Here is a 27,358-nt window from a genome sequence, read left to right as displayed (position 1 = left end):
GGCTTACATGTGTTTACTTGTTTATAACCAGTTGTCCCACTATATATTTTTGGGGAGGTGTAATAACTGCGTCTCTGTGTTTTTAAACGGTTGGGATGACCTTGAGGAGCTGCGGTAAAAGAGCCACAGGTTTCCGTTTGCGCTCCCAAAGGAAGCCGACAATCAGCACCAAGTACAAGATTGAGATGTTAATCGTTGCTCGACTCGTTGCTCCGTACAGTATGTCAACGAGAGAGATCAGTTAAGACTGACAGACTGATTGGCTGATTGACAAGTATTGGCTGTGAGCATTATGCCAGTGCTATTGTTTAATACACCTCTTCAAAAACCAAGAGTTGTAGGTTTTTAGAAATTGTGTTCTCGGGGCAGGAGGAGGTGAATATCGACAACTCGGGAGAACAAGAAGACAGATGAAACAGATTAATTAAAGTTTGTGTGTGTGTGAGCACACCGAGGGAGAGCATACGTATGTTGCTAATCTTGATCAAAGGTTCTTTCTTTCAGTCAGTAAAGATAATACTCCTAAAGCCCTTGGATTTAGTGCACTGAGGTAACGAAAGCAAGTGTAATTAGCAATTAGATCTGACCAAATTAATACAAAGGAAACACACGTAAAAATCTGCATCAAGGCTACTAAACAGCATCGTAGCCGACGGTGTGCTTAGTGTGTTTCCTTCAAGAACGCATTGGAATAAGAGGATTAAGAGAGATGAAGGTGGATGGATGAATGAGGAAGGTCGCTTGTTTCACTGTTTTTACTATGTCTCTCTCTTTGTTCTATCTCATCTATAAATGACAACTGCGTACTGTGGACCAGGCCGCTGCATCTTTTAGTTTGAGGTGAGCGGGCCTCTCAAACCTGCTTGTACGCTAATTTAAGCTAGTTTACTTAATGTTAGCTACGACATTATACTGAAACTTGTACTAAATCTCTACAATAAACCAGCTGATTCAAGTAGGGCTACGCGTCTTTGAGTATCTGTGAAAGAGACCTTGTTGAACAGATACCCTCACAACCCAACACCATACAGGACTCTGTCGCTAGCCTTCTGCGTACAAAGAAAGGGGAACTTGCTGCTGAGCTTGTTAGCAAAACTTGCCAATCTGAGTGGAGAGATGCGCAACTAAAGCCGGGAGTCTTTCTGAAGTGCCTGTCCCCCTGATCTTACCTTCTTTGTTCCTGTCTGTCTGTCTTTCTCTGTGCAGGGGGGGGGTTAGCGTATCATTTCCTACCTCTTTTTCCCGCTCCCATCTTTTCCTTTTCGTCTCCTCTCCCTAGTCCCCCCACCTCCCCCCTCTCCCTCTCTCTGCTCCTCTTCGTCTCCCCTCCCTCCCTCCCTCCCCTCCTTTCCTCTGGCTTATGGATCTGAGTTGGGTCTCGAGAGGAAAATACAAGTCAAGCCATTGTCATTTCAAACGGTGTGATAACCAGACACTGGGCTGCCCACTGACAACTCTGGGGAGCTGGACGCTGGCTTTGACTGCTAGTTCCTCTCTCTCTCTCTCTCTCTCTCTCTCTCTCTCTTTCTCCCTCTCTCTCCCTCTCTCTCTCCCTCTCTCTCTATCTCTCTCTCTCTCTCCCTACCTCTCTCTCTCTCTCCCTCTTTTCTGAAACTATTCCCTCTCTTTCCTCTCACCTCCTCTTCTCTCCTGTTGGACTCTCGATAGCTACTTGTTGTTGTTGTTGCTTTGCCGCTGCTGTGTCTTGCATCCTGCTCCTCTCTTCTCTCCTCTCTGTGCCGTGGGGGGCCAGGGGGAATAGTTGTCTTCGCGTGTGCGTGTGTGTGTCTGTGTGTGTGTGTGTACCAAGGTCAGTGCTCTCCACATGACAGTTCTCTGCCTTTCGACAAGGCGGGAAATCAATACTTTCGGACTTGTGGCGCTGCCCTCGGTGTAACAACAACACCGCCCCGGCACAGAGCGCGGCTCAGGCACCTGACACATCCCCAGCCGCCCCCCCAAGGCCCCCGCTAGGGAGCTCCCACCACTCTTTATTCTGACCCCTTCATATTTCAGTAAGCCTCCTGTTCACTTTACTTCACCTTTCCTCTACTCACTTTTTCTCTTCGGGGTCTCCAACCTATGTCAGATTCCCTGTTTCTATTATCTTTCTAAGTCTAAGATGAGCAAGTGTAGAGCTGAAGGATTTGAGGATGAACTGAGCATGTGTGGATGTGATCTTGTATGTGTTCCTACATGTGTTCTGGACACAGAACAGTGTGTGTGTTTGGAGATGTGCAGAGAGTGTGATCTGTGCTGAGATCAGACGTTTGGATCAGAGGCGAGCTCTGAGGACTCGCGAAGGACCAACATGCTCCCACAAAAAAATAGGGGGCGCCACATGTAACAGATGGGATCGAAAACCAGGTAACAACAAAGCCATTTTCACCACTACCACGTGTAGTTTCCTTCACAAAATGTCCAGACACAAAACTAACTTTGTATACCAAATTCTCCACAAAGCAGAACTGTGGCTGATATTTTTTACGCGGCACTGAGGGCTAACATGCCTACTTATGCTGCTACGCTGCCAGATAGACCAAAGAAGACAAAATACTGGCAGTGCGTCCCACACCGATAGTTAGGCCTGCCTCTTGGCCCGCCTCTAATGACGAGAGAGAGAGAGAGAGAGAGAGAGAGAGAGAGCGCAAGGCCAATTACAGCCCCCCCGTCCTTCAGCAGTCAGACTGAGTAAAACTCCCTCTCAGCCCCCGCGGAGAGGAGCCACAATCGACCGGGGGACATACACACACACAGAAACACACACACACGCACAAATGCAGAACGCACACACTTGCTGGCTTTTATGTGTAGCTGGATGTCCATCAACAGGAACATCTTCCCTCATCCCCTGGCCTGCTCCCCCTCAGTTCAGCTGGAGTAAGGAAAATGCATCAAATAAAACAGCCACTTTAATGAATTGGATATTGAACTGTTCATTAAAAACATCAAATTCCCTGAAGTCAGCAGGGGACACACAATAACAGAGTGTAACCTGGGGATGAACGGGACTCGTTGGGAGTCATAAAACACGGAGATCTGATGACTTCACTGAAATGTTTGCCAGAAATGTCTAATGTTTAGAAATTAGGGGATTTGTTTTTAAAGAGAGGGATGGGTTTCTTCTGCCATCACAGCAAGACTGATTTTTTTTCTCCCTCTCCCTCCCTTCCTTCCCCCTCTCCCAGGGAGGGTATCCCCTCTCTTACAATAACGTGAAGGGATTTGTTGTGCCGATACTGTCTGGTGGTGAGAGTTGAAACACATGGAGACTTTTTTTCTGAATCGCGCCGCAAGTGTCAAACGGACACATGCGGCAGTTGAAGAGCCACAATTGGAATCTTTCACAGATGAAAACAAGAAGAAGGTTGGGTGACTCTGTTTGGCTTTATGTGAAAAATCCTTGGCAAAAGTAGAAATTATACATCTGTGCCGAGCTGATACCTGTTTTGGTTGGCTGGGAGTGCAGGTAGTACTCAAAACATCTGCAGCGAACCCGACGCCGACTAGCAGGGTTTGTAAAGACAAGAGACGAGAGATGCGGCCTCTAGCGCCTGCCGCTTTCTGATGAGCGACAAACTCAAAGGCCGATCGCCTTCAGATATTCTGCAGTGGCTTGATGGAGGAGTCGTTACATGTATGATAGCTTTTGTTGTGGTTTCTATCTGTGGAAAAGCCACCATCTGCCTTGCTCCCGCTTGATGGAGAGATTTAAGTGGTGCTGTCGTCGCCCTCCTCCTCCTCCTCCTCTGCGTCTCCCTGGATGGATGTGATCTAAACAGCCACATCGCCGTACTGGATTTTTTCCCCCAACAGTGACAGGCTTTCTCATGAATTAAAAGAGGAAACCATTGATTTTCCCATTGCTTAAATTTGCAACTTAATCCCCCAGATATGTCTAGGATGTACTGCCCTGTCAATAGGCACTGCTGCCACCGACGAGACGCAGCGCTGGAGAGGAGGGGAAAGAGAGGGAGAGAGAGAGAGAGAGAGGGAGAGATGACAAGACAAAGGGGAAGGAGAGTCCAGAAGCTACGTTAGTGGTGAGAGCGGCGGTTTCTGGGTGTGGGGGGGATCAAATTCTACAGCGTACCGCTAGAAAATGTATGCCCGCTATTAACAGAATCGGATGAATTACCACAAACGTAACACATCATCTGAGAAGCATAACTCCGGCGTCGTATGGCAACTTGCCAAAGAAGCAAACATATCACATCATTATGTTTATAAGGCTAATAAACCAATCACTATTGTACATCTGTACAGTATAACCGGCTGTGTAGCATCGCCTACAAGGGATCAAATGTCCTAATGTAAGAAAAAAGCCAACACAACTGGAAATAAGTAGTCTTGCACCCCGAAATGGAAAAAGCACACTTGTCCCCTCTGAGCGAGGCGAGGGGGTTGGAGGAAGTAACGGGATATGGCGACCTCTCCCCAGAAGCAAACAAGGCAGAGAGCCCGTGCCCCTAATTCACAATAAGCGCCGTAATGTTCTCGTCTGACTCTTAATGTAGTCTATAAATCTCCGGTACTCTGCTCTACATCAGTGTAATGCTCGGTATTAATAGCCTGATTTGTACAACCGGTGCGGAAACAGTGATGGCGCTGAGCGTGGCCTTGTACGTGCGCGCCACTGGAAACACAATCATTACGTGTGTCGTTCTTTCAAAATACTGAATTCTACAAAGGCGGTTGACAGTCTTTGCTGCGAAATAACTGGACAGTATATATTATACAGGGTGACCCTTACTGATTTCACCCTCCTACACGCCTTCTCTGCTTGTAAACCCTATCCCATAAGCCTCTGGGGTGGTATGGCTCCGTGCCAGTAGCCGTGCTGTTGTTGGCAGTGGATTTCCTTTGTGGCCTCAGTACTTGTGTAGGCCATAACATGATACACACAAAAGGCCAAGCATGCACACACATACACACACACGGCGTACAGGACTCACCGTGTGCTCTAACACACGTAATTATGCACAAAATCACTATTCTCACTGCTCATCCAAAGAGGACCCACAGCCTCATAGGAAACATGGAGGGGGGAAAAAACACAATGTATCCTTGACGGGGTTCATCTGGTTCCAGTTTGGTGCAGATGCTCAGGTTTTATTGCAGCAGTCTTGTATTTCATGGCAGATTTAGCCGGTGGTTTGGTTCTCCGCTCGCTACAGCTCTAATGATGGCACATCTCTTGTAAATTGTGGCACACCAAGTAATACGTTCCTCAACTTCGCTCCCACTTATATAGATACGTACTTGCGCGGTTTGTGCTCCTCTCGCTGATGACTAAACCCAAGGTAAACACCGACATAACGCACATACGCCCGAGAACATGGAGTGATTGTACAGGTCGTGTCCAGATGAGAAAATTGTGCTGTTTACTGTTAAAAACGCTGCCGATGCTGGAACGTGACGTAAGGAAAGACTGTGCTGTTCTGCTCATTTAGCTGCTGCTGCTGCGGCTCTGTGGTCCTCAGGTCAACACCAAAAACAAGATGGACCATTAGCTAAATGTATCTGAATTAGGTGTACTGAATTGACTTGATTTTACAAACAGCAGAACATGTTGCTTCATGTCTACTTGACCCCTGGGCAGGTTGATGTTAAAAAACAACATGTACACATGCTGCCTCGTGTTGAAATGTGTGAATTTAAATGATTATTATCTAATTTGCCCTTTACTGGCAGGTTAAGTGCAGAAGTTGATGATATCTACAATTGACTGACTTTCCATGGTGCCCAAATATGCAAAAAAAACCTTCAAATTAATTTTTTCATTGTTGCTTGTGTATTACTAAAATGACAATTTAGCATTTTGAAGACCTGGATTTCGATTTACGTTTTAAACAGCATCAGATGAAAATGACTGAACTTTAAAACATGACTCAAAAGTTTGCATTTCTTATTTAAAACACAAGCACTGAATCATTTCATTCAACTCTTGAACCATACAGAACCGGAGGAATCTCGCTAAAACTCAAGCTCAAAATGGCTTCATCACGTATCAAGTATCAAGTATACATAGTTGATACTCTTTCTACACCCTGTCATCTTACACATACACACGGGCACAGCACATCCATTTCACCCTGTGTGTGTCAGTGCCAGCAGCATACGCATGCAAGGCCTCGACGTCTCGAGACAGAAGTGCAGTGTTGAGTGTCTCTTAACTGGCTCGTTTAGTCCTGATGGCTTAAATGATTTCATCACTATTAATGACAGGGACCACGGCTCCCTGCGACGCGTTGCCAGATGCTCGGGGGCCGCCGCGCTTCCCCGCTCTCTCCGTCTCACACCCAGCCGCCTCTCCTCATCCCTCCTTCTGTGCAGCCTAATGATTGTCCTCTACATGCCCCCTACTATCCTATTCTTCCACTTCTCCTCCTCTGCCGGGGCTTCCCGTGGATTGCCAAAACACGGCGAAGGTGATACAGGATCGGCACTCTCCTCGAAAATACACCACCGCGGGGTCAGTTTGCTGCCGCTGCTGCCTGTAATGGTGTTAAGAAGTCATTCAACCGGCGTGGAACTGTCATAAATATCTACGGGCAACCAACCCCAGTCATAGACGCTGAGTTCAGATAAAGAGGGTCAGTCGGCGGTTTGGAGACGCAGCGACCTGATTTTCATTCATTTCAGTGAAATGGAATAAACAGGTGGCACATTGGTCTCTCTCACTCTTCATCCTTTTGCATCTTTTCCTGCTTCTTCTCTGTTGTCGTGCTTCTCGTTCAGTGTTAACGTGTGTGTGTGTGTGCCTGAGTAGGAAACTGCTCTTTAGTGAATGCAACAGAGCTGTGTGGAGCTTCCTGACATTGTGACACTGTAACCAATAAGACAGACACAGACACACACACACACACACACACACACACACACACACACACACACACACACAGTCTACAGTCTACAGTCTACAGCTTTTGATCCTGTGAGCACATCACACTGAGTTACTGTGCTCACATGTGTTTCCACTATGCAAAGTGCAGGTACAGTTTCCCCTCTACATTTGCTTTTGGGCTCAATCAGTAACTGATTGCTGCTTTTTCAGGCCTGCCAAACCTCACGCAGCATCTTTGTGTTTCACATTAAAACGGATGCGGTGAACATGAACTTAAATCAAATCAATTGGTTTCATCTAAAAACTGAACATTGATAGCAATTAACCAATAATCACTCATAGATTTTGGCTCTTCTCCTCTGCAGGGATTGACTTCACTCTGTTCTGTACAGGGGCCAGGGTCGGAAACAAGAGAAACCTGTGTGTGCGCGTGTTTGCTGAATTTGATTGTGTGTGTTTGTGTGTATGCGGAGAGCCTAAAGCCTCATTGATTCAGACACTCTTGTCTCCCAGAGAAACAGAGAGCGGATTATGCCTTTAAAACAAGCTTTCTCATTGCAGATATTAGGTCATTAATTTCACAGGCTTACATATGAAAATATTGACTCTTCCCAGACGTCCCCCTACATCCTCTCTCCTCCAGCCTCGGCACACTACAAATAAATCTCCTAACCTCTCCGCTATCGATACACCATTGATTTATTCATCTGAGAATCTGACAAATAAGCAAATGTATTGAATTAGATTTTAATTACTAAAGCATAGGATTGATTTGTATGGGAAAATGTGAGCGTAGTAAAGCAGCGCAGCAATGGCAATGAACTTGTGATTCTTGGTTTCAACTGATTTCAAAGTTCAGTGTCGGTGTGTCTGCTTTGAATTTAGTGTTTCCTGTAGCCGTTCCACAGATATGACAACGCGACTGCGAGCCGTGAAAGCCACTCTGTGACACATTTGTTCTTCCCAACCATGCTCACTTGTGGTGCCAGTAAATTAAGTCAATCTCTGAATCACAGCAGCAAAGTAGGAGGGAAGGAAGGAGGGAAGGAAGGAGGGAGGGAGGGAGGGAGGGAGGGAGGGGGGGCACAGAGGCGCGAGACACGTCTACGCAACAGTACAGTAAGAGGATCCAGGTCACACACACAGGAGACGCAGCGAGACAGATTGACTCACAATAAAAGACGCACATTTATCCAGTGGGGAGCGGGTGGGAGGTGGGCGCAGCGTCCCGACATAGCGGACGTGGGTTGGGCAGACTTTGGGGGAAACAAAAGAAAGAGAGGGAGAGAAAGAGGGAGAGAATGAGAGAGAGAGGGGAGAGTGCAAAGGTTGTCGCGGAGTAGTCACAGCGCAAGAGGAGGGAGGGTGGGGGGTGTGTGTGTGGGGGGGAGAGGGGGATACACGTTCCAACCTCTCACATCTGTTATTCGTTTGTCCCGAGCTGGGAAGAAAATAGCAGGAAGCGTTCTGGTGGTGGCGGAAGATGAAAAGACAAGAAGATTGAATAAAAAAACATATGTCGCACATGCTCTGTGGCTGATTGGATGTGTCCCGTGGATTATCCCCGGGTGGTGCTGCCAGCTTGGAAACCACCAAAGCTCCCTCGTACACGCACACAACAACACACAGACAAACATTAGCAACAAACACACACACACACACAAAGAATAGATGAGTGTGCTTGTTCATGAAGCAGCTTCACACCCCACCTCTGCCTACATGGCACAGCGTCTGAGTCACATCTACCCGTGTGGCCTCCACACACACACACACAACGGTGTACCAGCACACCTACCCTCAAAACACTCACGCTACACCTCCCGCATCTGCTCACATCTGGACTCCTGTGCTAAAAACGTGCTGTAGTAAAAAAGGCCCAAGCTCGTATCGTTTGTTACACTAAGTGGCATCTTTTGCTTTGTTCATTACAGACACACCAGGTGTGAACAACAGACGCACAAGAAAAAAAAGGGGAAACAGATGCAACAGCCATCGAGAACACGACACGACAATGCCAAGTGGCGGCCATTAAACGCTCGTCACTCGCCCACACGGTGGGACCTCCCATCGCTAACGAGCCCAAATGTGGCGGGACAGAGACAGGTAGGAGTAATGCCTCCGCAATTATGCAAAGTGTGTGCGAGTGTGTGTGTGTACGTATGCGCGTCCATTCATAGGAGTTTGTGTGTGTGCGGTGCCACTTAGGGCCTATCCCACAGCTCATTAACAGTAATAAGTGACTGCCGCCACTTCTTTTTTGTCAGTGGGGATGCAAGCCAATCAATAGGGTCATTTCACATCATAACGGCTTACCAGAGCACATTATGGCACTTGTTCATGGCGGGGAATGGCTGCCATTAGCGGCGTAGCCAGATTAGATAAGGGTTGGGTGGGTGTTGTTGGGCAGGGGCGGGGGGGATTAAAGGGGAGGGAAGAGGGAGGTGGATCAATACATGGACGGTTATAGAGATAACATCACAATAGGGTGTCTGGGAAAGAGAGCAGATTAGAGACTCCTGTTATTTTCTTATAGGAGCACGGTACAGGTGTGTGTGTGTGTGTGTGTGTGTGTGTGTGTGTGTGTGTGTGTGTGTGTGTGTGTGTGTCTTTGTGTTCCCAACCCTCTGTGAGAGTAAGCACTTGTCTATGAATGAGTCCATTGAGCGTGTGTCTGTGTGTACAAATTTGAGCAAGTGTTATGAGAGGGTATGAATTACAACCATCTACTCGCAGATCTGTGTGTGTGCGTGTGTGCGTGTGTGTGTGTGTACGCTTTACTTTGGCATGTACTTGAGCAATCCTGTTTAATTACAGATCAGGCTTTGAGGCAGAGGCAAACAGTGCTGTAATTACAGGAAACACCTCATTTAATAATTTATGGAAATCTACCGTGTGTGAGTTGTAAGTTGCTGTTATTTATTCAGTGGGAGATGAGAACAGAAGAGAGTCGGGGCGAGTGAGTGAGTGAGTGAGGGTGATATGGAGAGCGTATTCTGTCCATCTTGTGCTTCTTGCCTCACCATCTTGCACCCTCTCCTTTCATCCCTACTTCACTCTTCTCAGGCTCTCGTTTCACAGTTGTCTTTCCAAACGGCTACGCTAAACGCCCCTTTTCCCCACTTTTGAACTCCTGCCTCTCAAATATTTATGCTCCATTTTACAGGACTAAGAGAGAGAGAGAGAGAAGAAAGAGAAGAGAAGAGAAAAGACGTGCATCTATCTATTAAAGATGAGCAACATCTCCCATGCATAAAGAGGTCTGATGAACGCACGCGTTGAGGGGCAGCTAGGTGTTAGCAACGGCTAAACGGATAGCAACAACGCTCTAAAAAGGAGTCGGCAAACACGACCCCATATCTTAGATTCCACGCCAATTTCTTAATTTGTTTTGTTTATTTCTTAAAGTGGAGGTCAGGGGCTAAGCTGAACACATGCTCCCTGTTAGCCAGCAGTGACACACACACACACACACAATGGCAATATGCTAACACTTCCAACACTAAGCTAGTGCCCCTACAGCGCTTTACACACTGGGGGCACGAGGAGGAGAGGGCTCACTGGCAACGTGCTCGCTACCCTTTGATATGCGCCGGTCATTAAAAATAGATGGCGAGCAATCATTACAGGCATCGGAATTAAGGTAATTAGCCTAGCACACCAAGGCCTCTTGCGTACTGAGAGAGTGGGGAGGGGGGGGTGTGTGTTGGGCAAACAGAGCCACCCGGCCGCAAATGCAGTGCAAGCAGAGAGGATGAGGACGCTACAGGGGGGGAGGGCGGGGGGGATAATCGCCTTGACTTATTAATACGCGCAAACAAGATTTATCTCCTTAAAGCAAACAATTGAAGCGAGCGCTACAAGGAGCAGGGGAAGGGGTGAAGGGGGGGGGGGGGGGGGGGGGGGGTATGCTTGCAAGCAAGGGCGACATACACAGAGAGAGAGAGAGACAGAGTGCAAGATTGATCAATTATTCAAGCCTTTACTGAGCTTCAACTACGCATGGTAAAACCGGCGCGAAGGCCTGGAAGACATTGTGTCGCACCTCCGTAAATGAACTTCACGCAGTGTAAAGACACCAAAGAGACACTCACCTCAAGAAGCCTCAGCCATGCACAACACAGGCTGTTGACTAATCTCGAGGCAAACACACACACACATCACTTTCTAGCTTTAATACATCACTATAAGGGTCATTGTGGACAGACATGAGTCCTTTATTGACTGTAGAGTCGATGAAGTGCTTAGCCCGCAACCTTTCCTGACCCCTAACGTGGGTAATGAGTGCTGCAAGGGGATATGGGTAATGTGCGAGGAGTGGGAAGGTGCTTTTTTTTTTTTTTCAAGTACAGAAAGTTGAAGCAGATACGAAGACTAAACGTTTCTACAATTTAAAGCTGAGTGTTGGTTAGCCGTAAAGTTACTACGCTGACATTTTTGTACCGAAACGAGAGAGACAGAGCCTCACACTCGTAGGCTTACAGGTGGTGGCTTCCATTATCAAACACAAACTACTTGTTCAATGCTTAGATTCTTACGCTAATATAATTGTTTGGCCAGCAAACTTCTTACTCGGGGGTTCACGGTGTTAGCGGAGTAAAACCTGACAGCACAGCGATGAGTCAGATTCATTAGTTGAGCAGCAGCAGCGATGCCAAACACACACACGCACGCTCCTCTCTCAGCGGGTTTGTTGGCCATTCTCTCAACCTAGCTTGTCCAATGCTAGCAGACGGACATTACCATCTCTTTGATAGGGGTCCCAGCTGTGTACTCAGAGGTTCGAATACCCCTCAACCTCTGCCCCAATCTGTCCCTTCGTCCATTGTCGCTTACTTAATCTCGTAGCGCGCTGAATGGAACCCAAAGAACAGACAAAAGAGAAGGTAGAGGGGGGGGGAAAGACGCTAGGAAACACAAGGAAGACGTCCCTTCATCTGTCTGTCTCTGTTTGTTTGAAAAATCGGTATCACAGCGCAGGCAAGCGAGGCATAATTCTCAACAAGAATGCTCTTTTGCTGGTATTGTGATTTCAAACACACACACACACACACACACACATTTACACTCACAGAGGGGAGTGAGAGGGAACTGTAGTTGAACTGTAACTGAAGGTGCCACACAGAAAGACACAAGCCAGGGAGAAATTGAGGGACAATTTCAGCGGCACCTCGCTCGCACGAAACGACATAATAGCGCTGAAAGCAAAAACGACTCTGCGAAACAGGAAAAGTGTATTTCTTGGAATCCACTTATGCTCAAATTACAGTGACATTCTTGGCAGCGTTCGTAGCGCGGGGTAACACGATGTACTGTAGCGAAGAGAGAGAGACTTCAGGACACTTATCAGGACTGTGACACCAGAGAGAAGAAAACGCTCGGAAAAGGAAACGCGGGGAGAAATCGAAGCAGTCAAAAAGGATAACAAAAGAGAGAGAGAAAAAACATCAGAGAGAGGAAGAAAGGCATGTTCTCTTGGCAGCGTTTGAATCCCACTTTTTTTTTCTTCCTCCTCTCCTTTTCTTCCTCTCCCTCATTCCCTCCGTCACCAGGTTGAGTTACAGACATGAGGCAAAAGGAATGAGGGAGGCAGAGCGGTAACACGCGGTACCATGAGGAGCAAGACGCCAGACCTCGCTGACATGGAGCACAACCCAGCAACAAACCCTCCCTGGCCCTTACACACACACACACATACACACACAATATCTGGACAGAGATATGCACATGTACACATACCAATCTGATAAACAAGAGCAGATTGTGCGATTGTGTTCTCAGGAGTGCACATATACACACACACACACACACACACACACACACACACACACACACACACCGGGACTACTTAGTACACCCCCACACACACACACACACCCACCCAAATGTGTCCTGTCATATCTCCTTCAGTCCATAATTGTCCAAACTTATGGTGTTTCTTCCTGCAAGCCGCAGTTTAGGGGAAGTGAAATCCTTCTAAGTGACTGTCACAATGCATCAGCCTCAGGCCAGGGACGCACGCTCGCTACCCCCCTCCCCTTCCACCCCTCCCTCTCTCCTTCCTTCCCCTCCATCCCCAGCTACCTCCTTCCCTCCCCGCCATCCCTCACTTTAAGTGTTTTTCTTGCTGAGAAGCTCCACTTGTGCTTTTCCTCCCTATCTCCGTCGCGTCGTCCCCCCTCTCGGTCGCCCTCCTCCCCACTTCCCTCTGCTTCCCGCTCTCTCTCTCTCTCTCTCTCTGTCTCTCTCTGTAACCATCTCTTTTCCTCCCTCCGTTTTCAGGCCCCAGCTTTTAACTTGAGGGGAGAACTGTAGTCACAACATGGAGCTGCCATTAAGCCCTGCCCGTGACCCGCTCTCCGCGCAATCCTCGTTCCCCCTGACTAAACCGAGTGGGACATAGCAGAGGTTGAGTTTGCATTCTGTTTCCCGTTTCCTGAGAGGGGATGGCCACTTTTCAAGGCATATTCACACACACACACACACACACACACACACACACACACACACAGAGGCGCTGAAGGAGATGACTGTGTGTTCTTTGGAAAGCCAGTGTGACCTTTGTCCTGACCTTAGCATGTCACAACCCTGTGATGCATGTGTCACTTCTTCTCTGGCTCTGACCTTGATGCTCACGCCTCCTTCACCCAGGCAAACCAGACGTCCCCCACCCACCCACACAGAAGACACACACACCCACAGATGTCACAGTGTGTGTGTAGTCAGCATCGTACTAGGTTAGGCAAGCGCAAGAAAAACAAAAAGCAGTTCGCTGGGAAACAGCATGTGGTTTTACAGTAAACTAGTGCAGAGATATGTGCTTATTTTGGGTCACAACGTCGACTTGTGTGTGTGTGTGTGGGTGTGTGTGTGTGTGTGGGTGTGCGCCTGTGTGTGTGTGTTTACGTGCTTTTTCCTCTTAGGTGTTTTTCTATTAGGCCTGTCAGGACTGGGATCGGTGCTTTATTGAGCATTTTATTGGAGCTGTGGACAGATCAGGCACCCATCAACCTTTCCTCAACCAATCATGTGCAGCGAGGGGAGGGACCAGGGAGGTCTGGCAGAGACGGACACTCTGCCGGGGGACGGAGCTCTAGGGGATGAGGGAGTGGGGGGTGGTCACTCACTCATCACTTGGACTGGACTTGGACTGTGTGTATGTGTGTGTGTGTGTGTGTGTGTGTGTTTGAGACGAGAGAAGGGTCAGGCATTGGTCACCAGATGGTAACTGTTTGGGCTGGACCACAGCAGGCAAGAAAGAGGGGGACAGCCTCTTTACACTCCTCTCTCTCTCTCCTTCTCTCTCTCACTCTCTTAGTCACACACACACACACACACACACACAGCTAAACACAAAGCAGGAGTGCGACTGGCGATAATGGAGCAGACACTAACAAATCTGCACCTTTTGGCTGCCGGCCTCGACACAGGAATCACAAAGCAGACAGTCTGTCCGTCCCGTAAGCCCAAGCACAACACACACACACCCCGCCACACACACTCAGCAGACAGAGGGACCGCTGACCCCAACATCGCTCACTTTCCAGAGCCGCCGCGCCTTTGATGCCGGATGACATTTGCACCATTTCGCTGTGGTTACAACGAGGGTTGCAGATGTTTAACGGTTGCCGAGCTCGGCAGGATTTTGGTGAGTCAACCCGAGTACCTTGTCACTGTGTGTGGCCTCACAATGCTGCTGCTGTGGACATTAGCTCCTCTGTATGGTCTGGCCATTACAGCACATACCAATCCCAGCCACTCGCTTACTACTTCCCTTTTAGTCTCAAAGTCAGGGACATAACACTTTGGCTGGCTGAGATTGTGTGGGCCACAATAAGTAGGAGAGAAAAACCAACTGTTCCTCTGGCTGAAGTCTTCCAGCTGGAGACAGGAAAGGGGGGAAAATACATTCAGGCACTTGCCAGGACGGCCGTGAGTGGTGCGTTCCTGTGCAGCGGCGGATAAAACTGCTCAGAGGGAGAATGGCGACTTGAATAAAATGTTTGCGTCCGTGTGTTTTTAACTGGAAACGGAGGAAGAGTCGAGGAAATGAGATCCTGAACAAAATGAAGGAGCGATGGGATGTGAGTGTGTGAGAACGAAGACGAGACGATAGAGAGGGAAAGAGTATAATGCAGGGAGCGAAGAGAGAGAGAGACAGAGAGTGAGAGAGAGGGAGAGAGAGAGAGAGAGAGAGAGAGAGAGAGAGAGAGAGAGAGTACCAGCAGCTGGCCCGCTCTTGCTAATTCAGCACTTTAACAAATCAATGCCACTTGAGGAGAACAATCTGCACCCTGAGCTCAGCCAGACGCATCAGTGAGACAGCAGACCAGACCAGTGCGTTCATATATATGTGTGTGTGTGTGTGTGTGTGTGTGTGTGTGCCAGCACGTTCATATGTGTGTACGCGCCTGGAGGGGTGGACAAAGATGCTATGGGGTCATCTACAGTCGTCCACATTAAGGCCCGGTAATGTGTTAATTTATAACTCTATCACCCGGGCGCTGGCATTATCCATCTGTGTCACACACTCACACACCGCCGTATCTATCACCCAGAGAGAGAGAGAGAGCGGGAGAGAGGGAGAGAGAGAGAGAGAGAGAGACAGTGTGGAGAGATTAAGCAACCAGTCGGACAATTTCCTCTTTTCTTCTCCTTTCTTTTCCCCTTAGGCTTTACTCTGTGGCATCCTCACACACACACACACACACCACCCCCCCCCTTGTCCTCAACTCCCCGGGTCAGGGTGATCAATTTGGGCTTGACAGACCTCTGGGTAGCGGCTGACCACCGGAGCTCCTGAGCCCCGCAGACGTCACTGCCCGGCCAGAGACGGAGCACTTTGCGCTGGGCTTTAACGCCCCGCCGCCCCCCCTCTCCCCCCCGGCCCTGGAGGCCTATACACATGGCTGTTTGGATATCAGTGATCACAGATTGAATTACGCTTCACTGCGACCTTTGCGTAGTCAAATTCAAAAATGTATTATCGCTTAAAACAGATTGACAAAACAGATTGTAATAAAGAGCGTAATTGTGCTCGCCTGCCTGTTTGTGCGCGTGTCTGTGTGTGTGTGTGTGTGTGTGTGTGTGTGTGTGTGTGTGTGTGTGTGTGTGTGTGTGTATGGACGAAAACTGTCTCAATTTGAAAACACCCTTGATGATCATAAGCTGGTCTGTCATAATACTTTCAGAGCTGTAATTTGTACCAAGAATCCTCAGCCTACAAAAAAAAATGTATATTTACGTTAAATTGTGTCATGGGGGTCATCATAGCCTTTACATGCAGACAACATGTTTCATAGGCATAGCTCTGTCAGTGTGTGTGTGTGTGTGTGTATGTGTGTGTGTGTGTGTGTGTGTGTTTGTGCTGGTGGCTCATGCTTTCTTTGTCAGTAGCAGCAGGCACTAATAACACACAGGGGGAAATGATCAATACTCACCCTCTCTATTCAATTTCACAACATGACTGCTATCACCAGACACACACACTCACACACACACACACACACACACACACACACACACACACACACACACACACTCTCTCTCTCGGGCACACATAAATACACTGACATGAATGTAAAACAAAGGGCCTTTGACTAACAGATGTAGCCAGAGGGCCGGCTAAAGCGCGGGCCCAAACATGAACAATGCATTAATATTTATTTCATTAGAAATACTTCCCTCTTTCCTGGGAGAGGGGCAGTGAGGCCAGAGGGGTGTGTGTGTGTGTGTGTGTGTGTGTGTGGCAGGAAAGACAAGCTGGCAATTCTACCTTTAAAGAGTGCAACAGTCATCACGAGAGGAGAAAGGGAATCTGCCCATTAAGACTAAGTGGATGTCTATTAGATCATGGAGGTAAGGAGGTGGGCATTTACCATCACTCCCCAACTCACAAACAACCTCGTCTGCCCCCTGGACCGCCAGTGTAAAGACACGCGCAGCACCATTCACATCAGGGCCGTGGCCGGAAGTTTCTCCTTTTCCTCCGAACAACACCAAATCCCGTTTTAGTTTCCCTGGAGAAACCAAAAGAGGGGACACATCACCTCACAGAGACCAAAGAGGGGACACATCACCTCACAGAGACCAAAGAGGGGACACATCACCTCACAGAGACCAAAGAGGGGACACATCACCTCACAGAGACCAAAGAGGGGACTCATCACCTCACAGAGACCAAAGAGGGGACTCATCACCTCAGAGAGACCAAAGCAATTAAAAGACGATCAAAGTCACCACCCAGTCCTCTGAGATCAAACAAACCCTCTGCCCTCTCTCTCTCTCTGTCCCCCTCTTATCACTGCGGTACAGTTAATCCTCCCTCTCTCCACCTCCTTACATCGCCGGGTCCCTGGGGTGGGCTGGGGGCGTGAGCTGAGGGGGGGGCGAGCGGGGCTAAAAGGAGGGAGCACATTTGCCACTTGCCTGCGACACGTTATACCGCGCGAAAGGCAATCAACTTTGGCTTGACATGTATTTGCTCATCTCTGGGACACACACACACACACACACACACAAACACACGCACGCACGCACACACACGCACACCTCCACTGCTGGGAAATTGAAGGGTGTGTGTGAGGGGTGATGGGATGAGGGAAGGAGGGAAGGAGGGGAGCCTAAATTAACACTTGACATTCAATACGGTCAGGTCCTTAATTGGCCGGGGCCTTCCTGAGAAGGCAATTTTCTATTCCCCAAACTGCCCCCACACTGCGCCATGTGCCAGTGTCATCTGTGTATGTATGTCTACTTCTGTCTGTGTGTGTGTGTTTGCGCATGTGTGCGTGTGTGTGTTAGTGAGAGTGAGAGAAAGAGAGAGAAGATGTATCTGTGTGTAAGTATGTGTCAGAGGAAATCTGAGGCAATGTGTGTATGCATATATCTGAGACGTGTGTGTGTGCCTGCGTTTCCTTTGTGTGTGTGTGTGTGTGTGTGTGTGTGTGTGTGTGTGTGTGTGTGTGTGTGTGTGTGTGTGTGTGTGTGTGTGTGTGTGTGTGTGCGTGCATGCTTGTCGAGCCAGCCTGGGCCCTGTCCTGAGAGAGGCCCTCTGGTCCCTTCCCTCTCTCTAATGAGGCTGGATGAATTAGCGCTACGTGACATGATTTGAACAGCGGTGCCCCCTTCCTTCCCCCCCTCCTCCTCCTCCTCCTCCTCTTCTCTCTTCCAGCAGTGACAGGCATCTGGTGGCCGAAAAAATGCCAGGAGCAACCCCGGGGCTGTAGCCTTTATGCGTGCTGGTGCTGCTTTATCCGAGCCACGTACGTGAGCCACAGCAGCAAGCGTGCGTACGCACAATGAGACGCTACGGCCTCTCTTGTTCCCTCTCCATTCACTCACACACACACACAAACACACGCTCACACTCACTTGCACTTCCCCGTGGATCCAGTTACAGTTGATGTTATTACAGCTTTCAACCTGAGAGGTATTAGGCTTCCTTTAACAGATCTGACAGCATTTACAACACAGGCAAGTCGACGCCTCTAATCGCCTCTGTGACTTCAGCCTATTACCAATTGATCTCGAAGAGAGCCTCCTCCTCCTCCTCCTCCTCCTGCTCCTCCTCACCTTCTGATTGATGCTACCGGCTCCTTTTCCCCCCTCTTCTTTGTCATAATGCGCTATCTTCCCTCAGCCCGGTGTAAAGCGAGAGCCGACTCCTCCGCCTGTCCGTCACTTCCCTCTCCTCTGTATTTACCATCCTGTCCCTCCATAAATCCGCCCCGCCGTTTCGCTCCGGATATGTTTTTTATTATTTACGTCGTCGTGTTATAGCTTGTCGCCAATTGATCAGGCGCGGGAGATCACCTTTGCCCTCGCCAGGCACCGTTTCAGCCGTCGACAACGCGGCCAATTTATGAGCTTAATGGCCGTGCGGAGAAATGGCAGTAAATCGAGGCGATAAATCCCTCGTTGCCTCACAAACACGCTTTACAAAGCTAAAGTGATCAACAAGCTGTAAAGTAATGGCCTGGATAGAGGAAACAAAAGCGGGCAGATTTGTTTTTTCTTTTCGTATTTGGAGGAAATATATCAAATGGATTAAATGCCATAAAATATTAAATGCCAGTCAGAGTCGCACACATCAGGCGGCGGACGGCACTCCAACAAAGCACTTATCACTGAGTGTGTTTCCCGACAATGGAAAAGACAAGCCGGGCCATTTACAGGGAAAACATCAACAGGGAGAAGGCGAGTGTGTGTGTGTGTGTGTGTGTGTGTGTGTGTGTTTATGTCACAGCCGGCTTTTCCTTTACAAGAACTCTGACTTTGTCCCTTTGTTAATGACTGAAGCCGTCACTTCAGATGGCGAAATGTGGTGCGGGGCGGATGGCTGACAATGTTCAGTGTCAGAGGTCACAACCCCGGCCTCCCACCCCGCCCAGCCGGTTGCCTTGGATACGGAGTCGTACCGTTTGAAGACCATCACACTCGGCTAATTAGATCATTTGCGACTTAATTGACATTATGGATTGTCAGAAAGTGAGGCCCAATGCTGCTCAATATGTGTGTGTGTGTGTGTGTATGTGTCTGTGTGTCAATGTGTGTGTGTGTGTGTGTGTGTGTGTGTGTGTGTGTGTGTGTGTGTGCGTGCAGGGGTCACACATGCATGAGTAGGTACAAGTCCAAACAGTGACAACAAAGTCCATCTCTCCCATCCAGCCCACAAAGACACACACACACACGCAAAGAGAGCGAGAGAGAGAGAGAGAGAGAGAGCCACCCAGAGTCACAGTTTGCCAGAAAAACACGAGCTGTTGGATGCCAAAGCAGCTGCATTTTAACAGTGGCCATTAAACGTTATTAATCCAACGGTGCAAACATCTTTGCGAAGTCGGTGCGAGAGAGCACAAACAAACGTTTACACATGTTGCTTTAACACTTCGCTCACAACTGAAGGTAGCTAAGGAGGGTTACCGCGACAACGCCATAAGCGAGCAATTGACACAGTCTATGTTTGGAGAAACGACACAGAAAAGAGCAGCCTGCTCGTCAACAGCAGGTATCTTAGCCTGTTTGACTGAAATGTGTGTGTGTGTGTGTGTGTGTGTCTGAGAGTGTGTGTGTGTACGTTGGCTACGAGCCTACCACTGCCTGTACCACTAGCCTCCCTTCTCCAGAACCTCCCTAAAATCCTCCCTGGGCCTCTGGCAATCACAACTCCACAGTGAGCTGGAGACGGAACAGAACACGGGTAGAGAGAGAGAGAGAGAGAGAGAGAGAGAGAGAGAGAGCATAAAGAAAACAGAAAAAGTGGAGGGAGAGAGGAACAGAGAGCAGAGGCAGAAGCCGTGGAGTTCATCGTGAACATTAACGCGTCAAAATCGCGCGAACAAACCCGCCGTTACATGTGGAAAACCATTTTCTTTGCACGACAACTTTGTTAATTTGCCCCATCTAAAAAAAAAAAAGTGCTCATACAGTACAAATAAACACACACACACACACACACACACCAACAGCAGCAGCAGCAGTCCGTGTCAGATTAGCAGAGGAAAGAGACTGCGAGTCAACTGCGAGTCCCGAACAAAATTACCATCATTATCCATAACCATAAATAAGCCCGATGATGATGATGATGATGGTTTTAAAAATAATAATAGCAATTCAGCCCGAGTGCTTTTTCAAATAACAGTGACAGCATTAGTCACACTGCCGACGGGGGGAAATGTGAAAGGCCCCAACACACACACACACACACACCCTCTCTGCTGAGCTCTTCATCCTCTTCTTCTTCTCCTTTTGCCCCCGTCGATGAGGCAAATTGGCAGGCGGTGCGAGCAGACGGGGGTCCTTAAAGACGGCGGAGGTAAAAATAGGCGGCTGTGGATTTTGCCGGTTGCTCTGGCGGAGATCCAAGGTAAACAAAATAATAAGAAGTCGAGGAATAACAGGAAAAGGGAGAAGCGGCGCAGGGGTGAAAGTATGCCCAGGTTCCTGTCACTTAGCTGGAGGGGTGGGGGGGGCATGTCACCTTCCTCTGGACGCACAAAGCAACAGGCACATACCGACAGAGAGTCTTCCTCTTTACTTAAAATGCGAAGGGATTAAACGCAAAGACGCACAACAAGTGTGTTCCCCCTCCCAACTCAATTATGTGTGATGATCCACTTGGCTGGTGGCAAACTGGAGGTCAGCGGAGCCAAAGCGAGCCCCTCCCCGGCTCTCAGCAGCCCCCGTGACCCCTCCGTACCTCCACATCCACCGCTTTCACTCACACACACACACACACACACACACACACACACACACAAGACAGATCCATACTTCAACCCCTCTATAACTGCCTGAACCCTGGTGACAGCTGCCGCATTCCTGCCGTGTCAACCCCAGAGCATGTGTGTGTGTATATATGTGTGTGTCTGTGCGCACAATGGACCCTGGCACGCTGCTGCTAATGTCCCTCCTCATTAGCCAGTGGCGGGGTGGTGACATCCTGAGCGCCTGGCCCTTCAAACACACGCTTCCTCTTCACACCGGCGACTTCTCCCCACGCTGCAGGAAGCGACCCAAAGACAAATAAATAACAGCCGCACTCGCAGAGAAAAAAAGAGCGAGAGAGAGAAAGAGAGAGAGAGAGGGAGAGAGAGAGAGGGAGAGAGAGAGAGAGAGAGAGAGACGCCACATAAGAAAAACACCGGAGGGGAAAATGTTTAAGAATTTAATAAAAAATCAAGAGACACAAATTTGGCCTTTTGTCGCCTGTTCTGTCTGTATTTTACATTAAACACTGGCATAGATGCTGTTTGAATGCTTGGGTGTGTTCGTCGTTGTAACACACACACACACACGCGCCATGTTTGTTTACCACAAAAACAAATGAGAATAAACATTTTTAGCACAAGAGCTCTTTACTTAATCCCTCTCTTTGATTTACTGCCTTGATTTATTTGTTCAGAAGCGACAAAAACAGATAAATATGGTGTGTGAGGCTTTGAGTTTGAAATGTTTAATGTGGGTGGCAGCGCACACAAACACACACACAGACACACACACACACACACACACACACACAGGCACCCAGAGGAGGTCCAGGGCTCGGCTACAGGAGATTTCAGCACTCAGCCCCCCTGATAAGAGGCCAGCAGATGGCCTCTGCATTTCTGTCGTTCCTCAACACTCAAGACGGGGACACACACACGCACACACACACGCACGCTGCCTGGCCACACGTATGCTCAAGGAAGAGTAGGAAACAGCTGACACGCCTGCGAGTGATCATGACGTGATGCTTATCGATCAGGCGGTTTGCGGCGTTGTGCAGCGTCAGAGCTAAACCGTAAGACTGGACCGCACGTGATCGCGGCCATGTGGAGGTCAGGAGAAAGATTTGTGTATTTTTACAGTTGATACAAATACAAAAGAGGTGATGAGTCGAAGAAAACTGAGGAACAATCTGACACTGATGGACAAAAAAGGCCAATTAATGCGACGGAAATCACAACTCTACCCTCTTCCACTGCAGATACAGCAGGAAAGCATTGATTAAATGGCGTGAAAAAACTTCTGATGGCGTTTGGAAATGACAAATCTGAAATAAAACGGAAGAAAGCAGCGGAGACAAGTTGAAAGTAAAAATGTTGTGGACGTCATATCTCCCCTGGGTGCTGCCTGGGTAAATATAGAGGGGACCGCAGCATGAATGGGAGCTTGTACATCCTCCTACTCCGTCAAAACTCCACGGTCTCTTAATTGTGCAAACACACACACACACACAGATTTGCACGTACAGCAAATACACACTTATAAGCACGCACGGCGACCTTCTCACTCCACCTTAATGCTCACATTTCTCTCTCTCTCTCCCTTACAGAAACAATGCTGCCTTTAGGATATACAATCACACACACACACACACACAGATCGGCTGGCCTCGTCTCGTCACGACATAACGCTAAATATCATGCGGGCAAACTGCGGCCTCACAGGTCAGAGCAGAGAACACCTCTCCAATCAGAGGCTCCTGGAGGTGCCAGGCCAAACAAACCAGGGTGGAAACAGACACGCCCGCTCACTTCCCCTTATTGAGGAAACACTGTGTTCTGTCTGACACTTGTATGTGTCCCCGTTATATGAGCGGGCATTGTGTTAACCTGCTCGGAACACGTGGAACTCCAAAAGTGACACACACACACATAGACGGACACAGATAGACACAGTAGCTGTTAGGCAGAGGAGTCTTGATTTACAGTAAAGAGCGGGGATACGGCATGAGAGGAGAGGAGAGGAGAGGAGAGGAGAGGAGAGGAGAGGAGAGGAAAGAAGAAAAGGAAAGAGAGACAGAGAGAGAGAGAGAGGGAGAGGGAGGTGTAGTTTGAGAAGAAGAGGAAAGAGTAGAAGTAGTAATGGGGGAAGCGGTGCGTGTCTTTTCTGCAAATCTCCTCTTTCACCTCTGCTCTCCTCCAGCACTCCAGCCAAGGCCAGCCAAGAGACACTTCACCTCGCACCCGCACACACATGGAGCCTGAGCCAACACGCAGAGGGAGGAGGACCAAGCGCGCACACACGCACACACAGGCCGACAACGCTGCACCCTCTCCCTCTCTCTTTAACACACACACACACACACACGCAGACACACACACACAACTGGCACATAAGCATTTAGCCACCCACTCAGAAAAATAAATGGCAAAGGCGCAGACACAAACGCAAAAGCGCACACACGCATAAACCTCAGCACGCACACACACATACACACACACACACGCTTGACACCAGATACATGTATGTATAGGCATCCATATGCTCTGTGTGCAACGACCCATCAAAGACAGACATGGAAATAATAACAGTCGGGGTTGACGACACACACGCACACACACACGTTCACTCACTGTGGATAATTCTACACATATGCATCAAATCACTGCCTCCCAGTCGCATACAATGGTAAGAAGAAATGCACCCACTGTGTATAACAAAGTACACACACACACACACACACACACACACACACTCACACACACTCACCGCTATAAGTGTATCAGTGTGTTAATGGGCAGATTAGGAGTGTGTGATCTGCTCTGAAGAGGATATTATCAAGCCGTTATTCACTCAGACAAAACAACGCGAAGCACGTTTTCCCATAAATGTGTCAGTCAGTTTTTTTATATATATATATATATATATATATATTTATATTTAACATTTCAATTTTAAACTGCGGCTTCAAAGCTTAAACAGAGCGCGTAGTAGGAGGAAATCATGGAGTGTGAGCGTGTAATTGTTCAGTTAAATATGAGAAAAGAGAAGAAACCTGAAAACATTAAGATTTACATCTTTCTTTGAAAACATGAAAGAAAGAGTGAACAGGTGGAATATTAAAGGAGGTCAATAATGGAAAGAACCTGCATGTTGATCCAGGGGCCTGATGCTTTTTTAGATGTTTTATCTTTGGTATTTTTAAGAGGAGATAAAATGCCCATTGATAATATGAATATACTGGGGTTGTTTTCAAACACAGCTTTTCTGTGTTACTTTATGTTTTTTTACAGATTTGAAATCCACTGTGAGGAAAATTGGAAATATTCTGCATATTTCACAGTCAGTGAAATATGCTATTTGGCAACGACAAAAATAAAACAAGAAAAAGCCCTAAATTGGAATTAAAGCTGAATTATTTTTTATTATTATTATTGTTATTCCTATTATTATGGTGAATTAATTAGTGGTGCACCGTCTGGATGTTTGCATTAGAGATGAAGCAGGCAGCACAGCCACTCTACCTCCTCCAGGTCTCGGCCCATAGTCGACCTGTCGCACTTCAAAGGAAGCCGCGCTACAGCAGCCTTGCAAAAAGAAGAGGAAGAGGAGTCTATTTTAGAGATGGAGTTTGAGATGACACACACTCACTGAGATGTGCAGGAGAGGGGGGGGGCTGCTGTGTGCGTGTATGTGTTTGTGTGTGTGTGCGTGCGTGTGTGTGTTCACATCCCGGGCCTGGAGTCTCTGGATTGTCCTCAGGTGGAGGTGCTGGCACTTTTTAGTTTTTTTTATGAGCTTTTTATACACTAATCCTTCACTTCTTCCCCCAAAACATTCCTGGGGCTTGAGGGCAGGAGGAGGGAGCCAAAGGTGCGCCCCTGCTCGGTGCTTCCATTGTGGGGGGAATTATCCGTGATGAACCAATTAGGCTCTGTGGTTCTCGCTTAACTGCTGCGTTTTAACGTGACAGGGTCGATACTCGCACAGCCACGCCTGCCTGCCTGCACCATGTCATCAAAGCTCGCAAAATTACCCCTTCTCAATGTTTCTTTTTATTTTATTTTTAGCACGGGAAACTATTGTGAAAATGTGACTTTTGTTAAACTTAACACACGCACCGATTTCTGAAGATTAAAACGAAGCTCCGGAAATTTATCGAGTCCATTTCATCGATTTATTTTTGCTCGTTATGTTGTTCTCTTTTGACACGTGAAGCTCGTCAGTCTCGCGAGATATATTTTATAGAAAACAGATTAAAAGCCTCTAAAGGCCTCTTATGAAACATGTGATTATCTCCTCCATCGGATCGCCATTGTTGTTTATTTCGTTTTATAAAAGCAACAAACAATGACATGCGACCGCGTGAGCACAGCTGATGTGTCGTCATTACTCCTCAAACTTAACCCCAAAAATGTTTAAATTCAATTTTATTTTATTTTATTTCCTCTCTTTCTGTGATATGTGACAGCACGGATTATAACGTGGGGAACCTGCGGGGAAACATTTTTTTAAATGTAGTTTTATCGTCGTGAAAACATTCAAATGACTCGCATGAGAAATATAATCACTCATACGTAAATTAGAATAAATGATGTGAGCAGAGACGCGAGTATAAAACACGTGAAAATGTTTTAATGACGCAATCTGAAGTGACGTTTCATTTTAAACTGACATCTGTTTTGTTTAAGTAAATCCCTCCACGCTGCAGGAGGCTGGTGTTAGTTTTTACGGCTTGATGGTGCAATAAAACATCACGCAGAAGCCACAAATATATACATTCAACTTTTAAATAAACCTCCTTATTCACATTATTATTATTTTTGTCAATTTAAATATTTACTTCGTTGGTTTTTATTTTTATTTTTTACGTACGGAGAGAATCAAGACACCTGAAGAAGAAGAAGAAGAAAGAGAAGCAGGAATTTAAATGAAAGGTAAAGAGGAGATTGAGTGGCGTGATGAGTGTGATTGAGGAGGAAGTGCCCGGATGCTTCTTCTCGGTGATGTCCGGTGTCTGACCACAGCCGCGCGGCGCGTAAAACAACCGCGTTACGTCCCCAAATCGATCAAGATGGAAACATCATTTGGCCTAGAACAACGATAAAACACCGCGTCCCTCGTGTCACCTGGTTGATCTTTTTAAAAAACAAAGTAGGGGGGGAGAGATTTATTTCTTTCTTTTTTGAAACACGAACCCATAACGCATTTCCCCCACCCCTCCCTCCCACCCTCCAACACCCTGGGGTGCACCAGCCTCGGCAAACACAAAGTCATTATCGGTTAAGATTCCAATAAAGGCGAGTCTGTCAAGGAACGAGCTTCCTTCGGAGAATTGATGTCATGCCTACTAAACATGGGAAGATGTCTTCTAAGTGGTGCGAGGAAGGATAAATAACAGCGAGTCCCACGGCTGATTATATTGGAACAACGGTGCGCATTTGTACGGCAGCGGGTCGGGGGGGACACGAACGCGGCGTCCCAGCTGATGCTGAGCGCGGGGAGGGGAGGAAGAGGAGGAGGAGAGGAGGAAGAGGAGGAGGAGGGATGAGGGGGCTCCATCCACCTGCTCGTACCCGGGGAGGAGGAGAGGAGAGGCGGGGAGGAGGAGAGGGGCGCACCGGTGACTTTCTCCCATCACTTTTATCGATACTGCGTGCACGATCGATTTACGTGTGTTTATGAAGCAGATGTGGGTTGAGAATGAAACAGTCCACGGTCCGGTGTCAAAGTGTAGCCTCCCTCTGCTTTATCTCACACCGGACCGAGAAGAAAAAGAAGAACGGTGCCATTTTACCGTCACAACTAATAACCTCGCAAAATGAACCGGCGAGAGTGTGGCAGTGCGGAAGTTACAGTGGCGTGTATATGTTTGTGTGTGTGTGTGTGTGTGTGAATGTGTGTTTGTGCTTCCTAAGTTTCACCTCACACACTTCCACCTCTGGGACGGAGCCTGAAGGTGACAGAGCTGAACTTTCTCCGGGTGTTTTTGCTCCACGGAGCCGCGGTGGAAGCTGTTGCGCAAGAGCCGCTGTTGTCCTGCGTGCGTACCGGCGTGTGCGCGGCGCCCAGAGCCCGCAGGTCCCGTTATGATTAATTACAATCTAACAACCAGCTAACTCTCTGTCTTCGCTCTCACGCACGCACACACACGCGCACACACACACACACACTGAACTCTCTCTCTCCTTACCTGACATTAATCCGACATCACCAAGGAAACCACATAACTCTTGCGCCTTAAAATAACTATGGTGTGTGTGTTTGTTTTGGGGGGGATCACCTTTAAAACAAGCGAGAGGT

General features: G+C 48.1%; 1 protein-coding gene across 2 annotated transcripts in view; it reads right to left on the bottom strand.

Moving 5' to 3' along the window:
• The window catches only part of bnc2 (basonuclin zinc finger protein 2), a 141,188-nt gene that overhangs the window by 57,621 nt on the left and 56,209 nt on the right, over window positions 1-27,358 (bottom strand). The window lies entirely within an intron of this gene.

The sequence above is a fragment of the Genypterus blacodes genome, unplaced genomic scaffold, assembly GCF_046128005.1.
Source record: "Genypterus blacodes isolate CSIRO-AG114 ecotype Tasmania unplaced genomic scaffold, CSIRO-AGI_Gbla_v1 ptg000039l_1, whole genome shotgun sequence".
Taxonomy (NCBI): domain Eukaryota; kingdom Metazoa; phylum Chordata; class Actinopteri; order Ophidiiformes; family Ophidiidae; genus Genypterus; species Genypterus blacodes.
The sequence above is the reverse complement of the archived record's forward strand: the minus strand, read 5'-3'. Positions and strand labels throughout refer to the sequence as shown.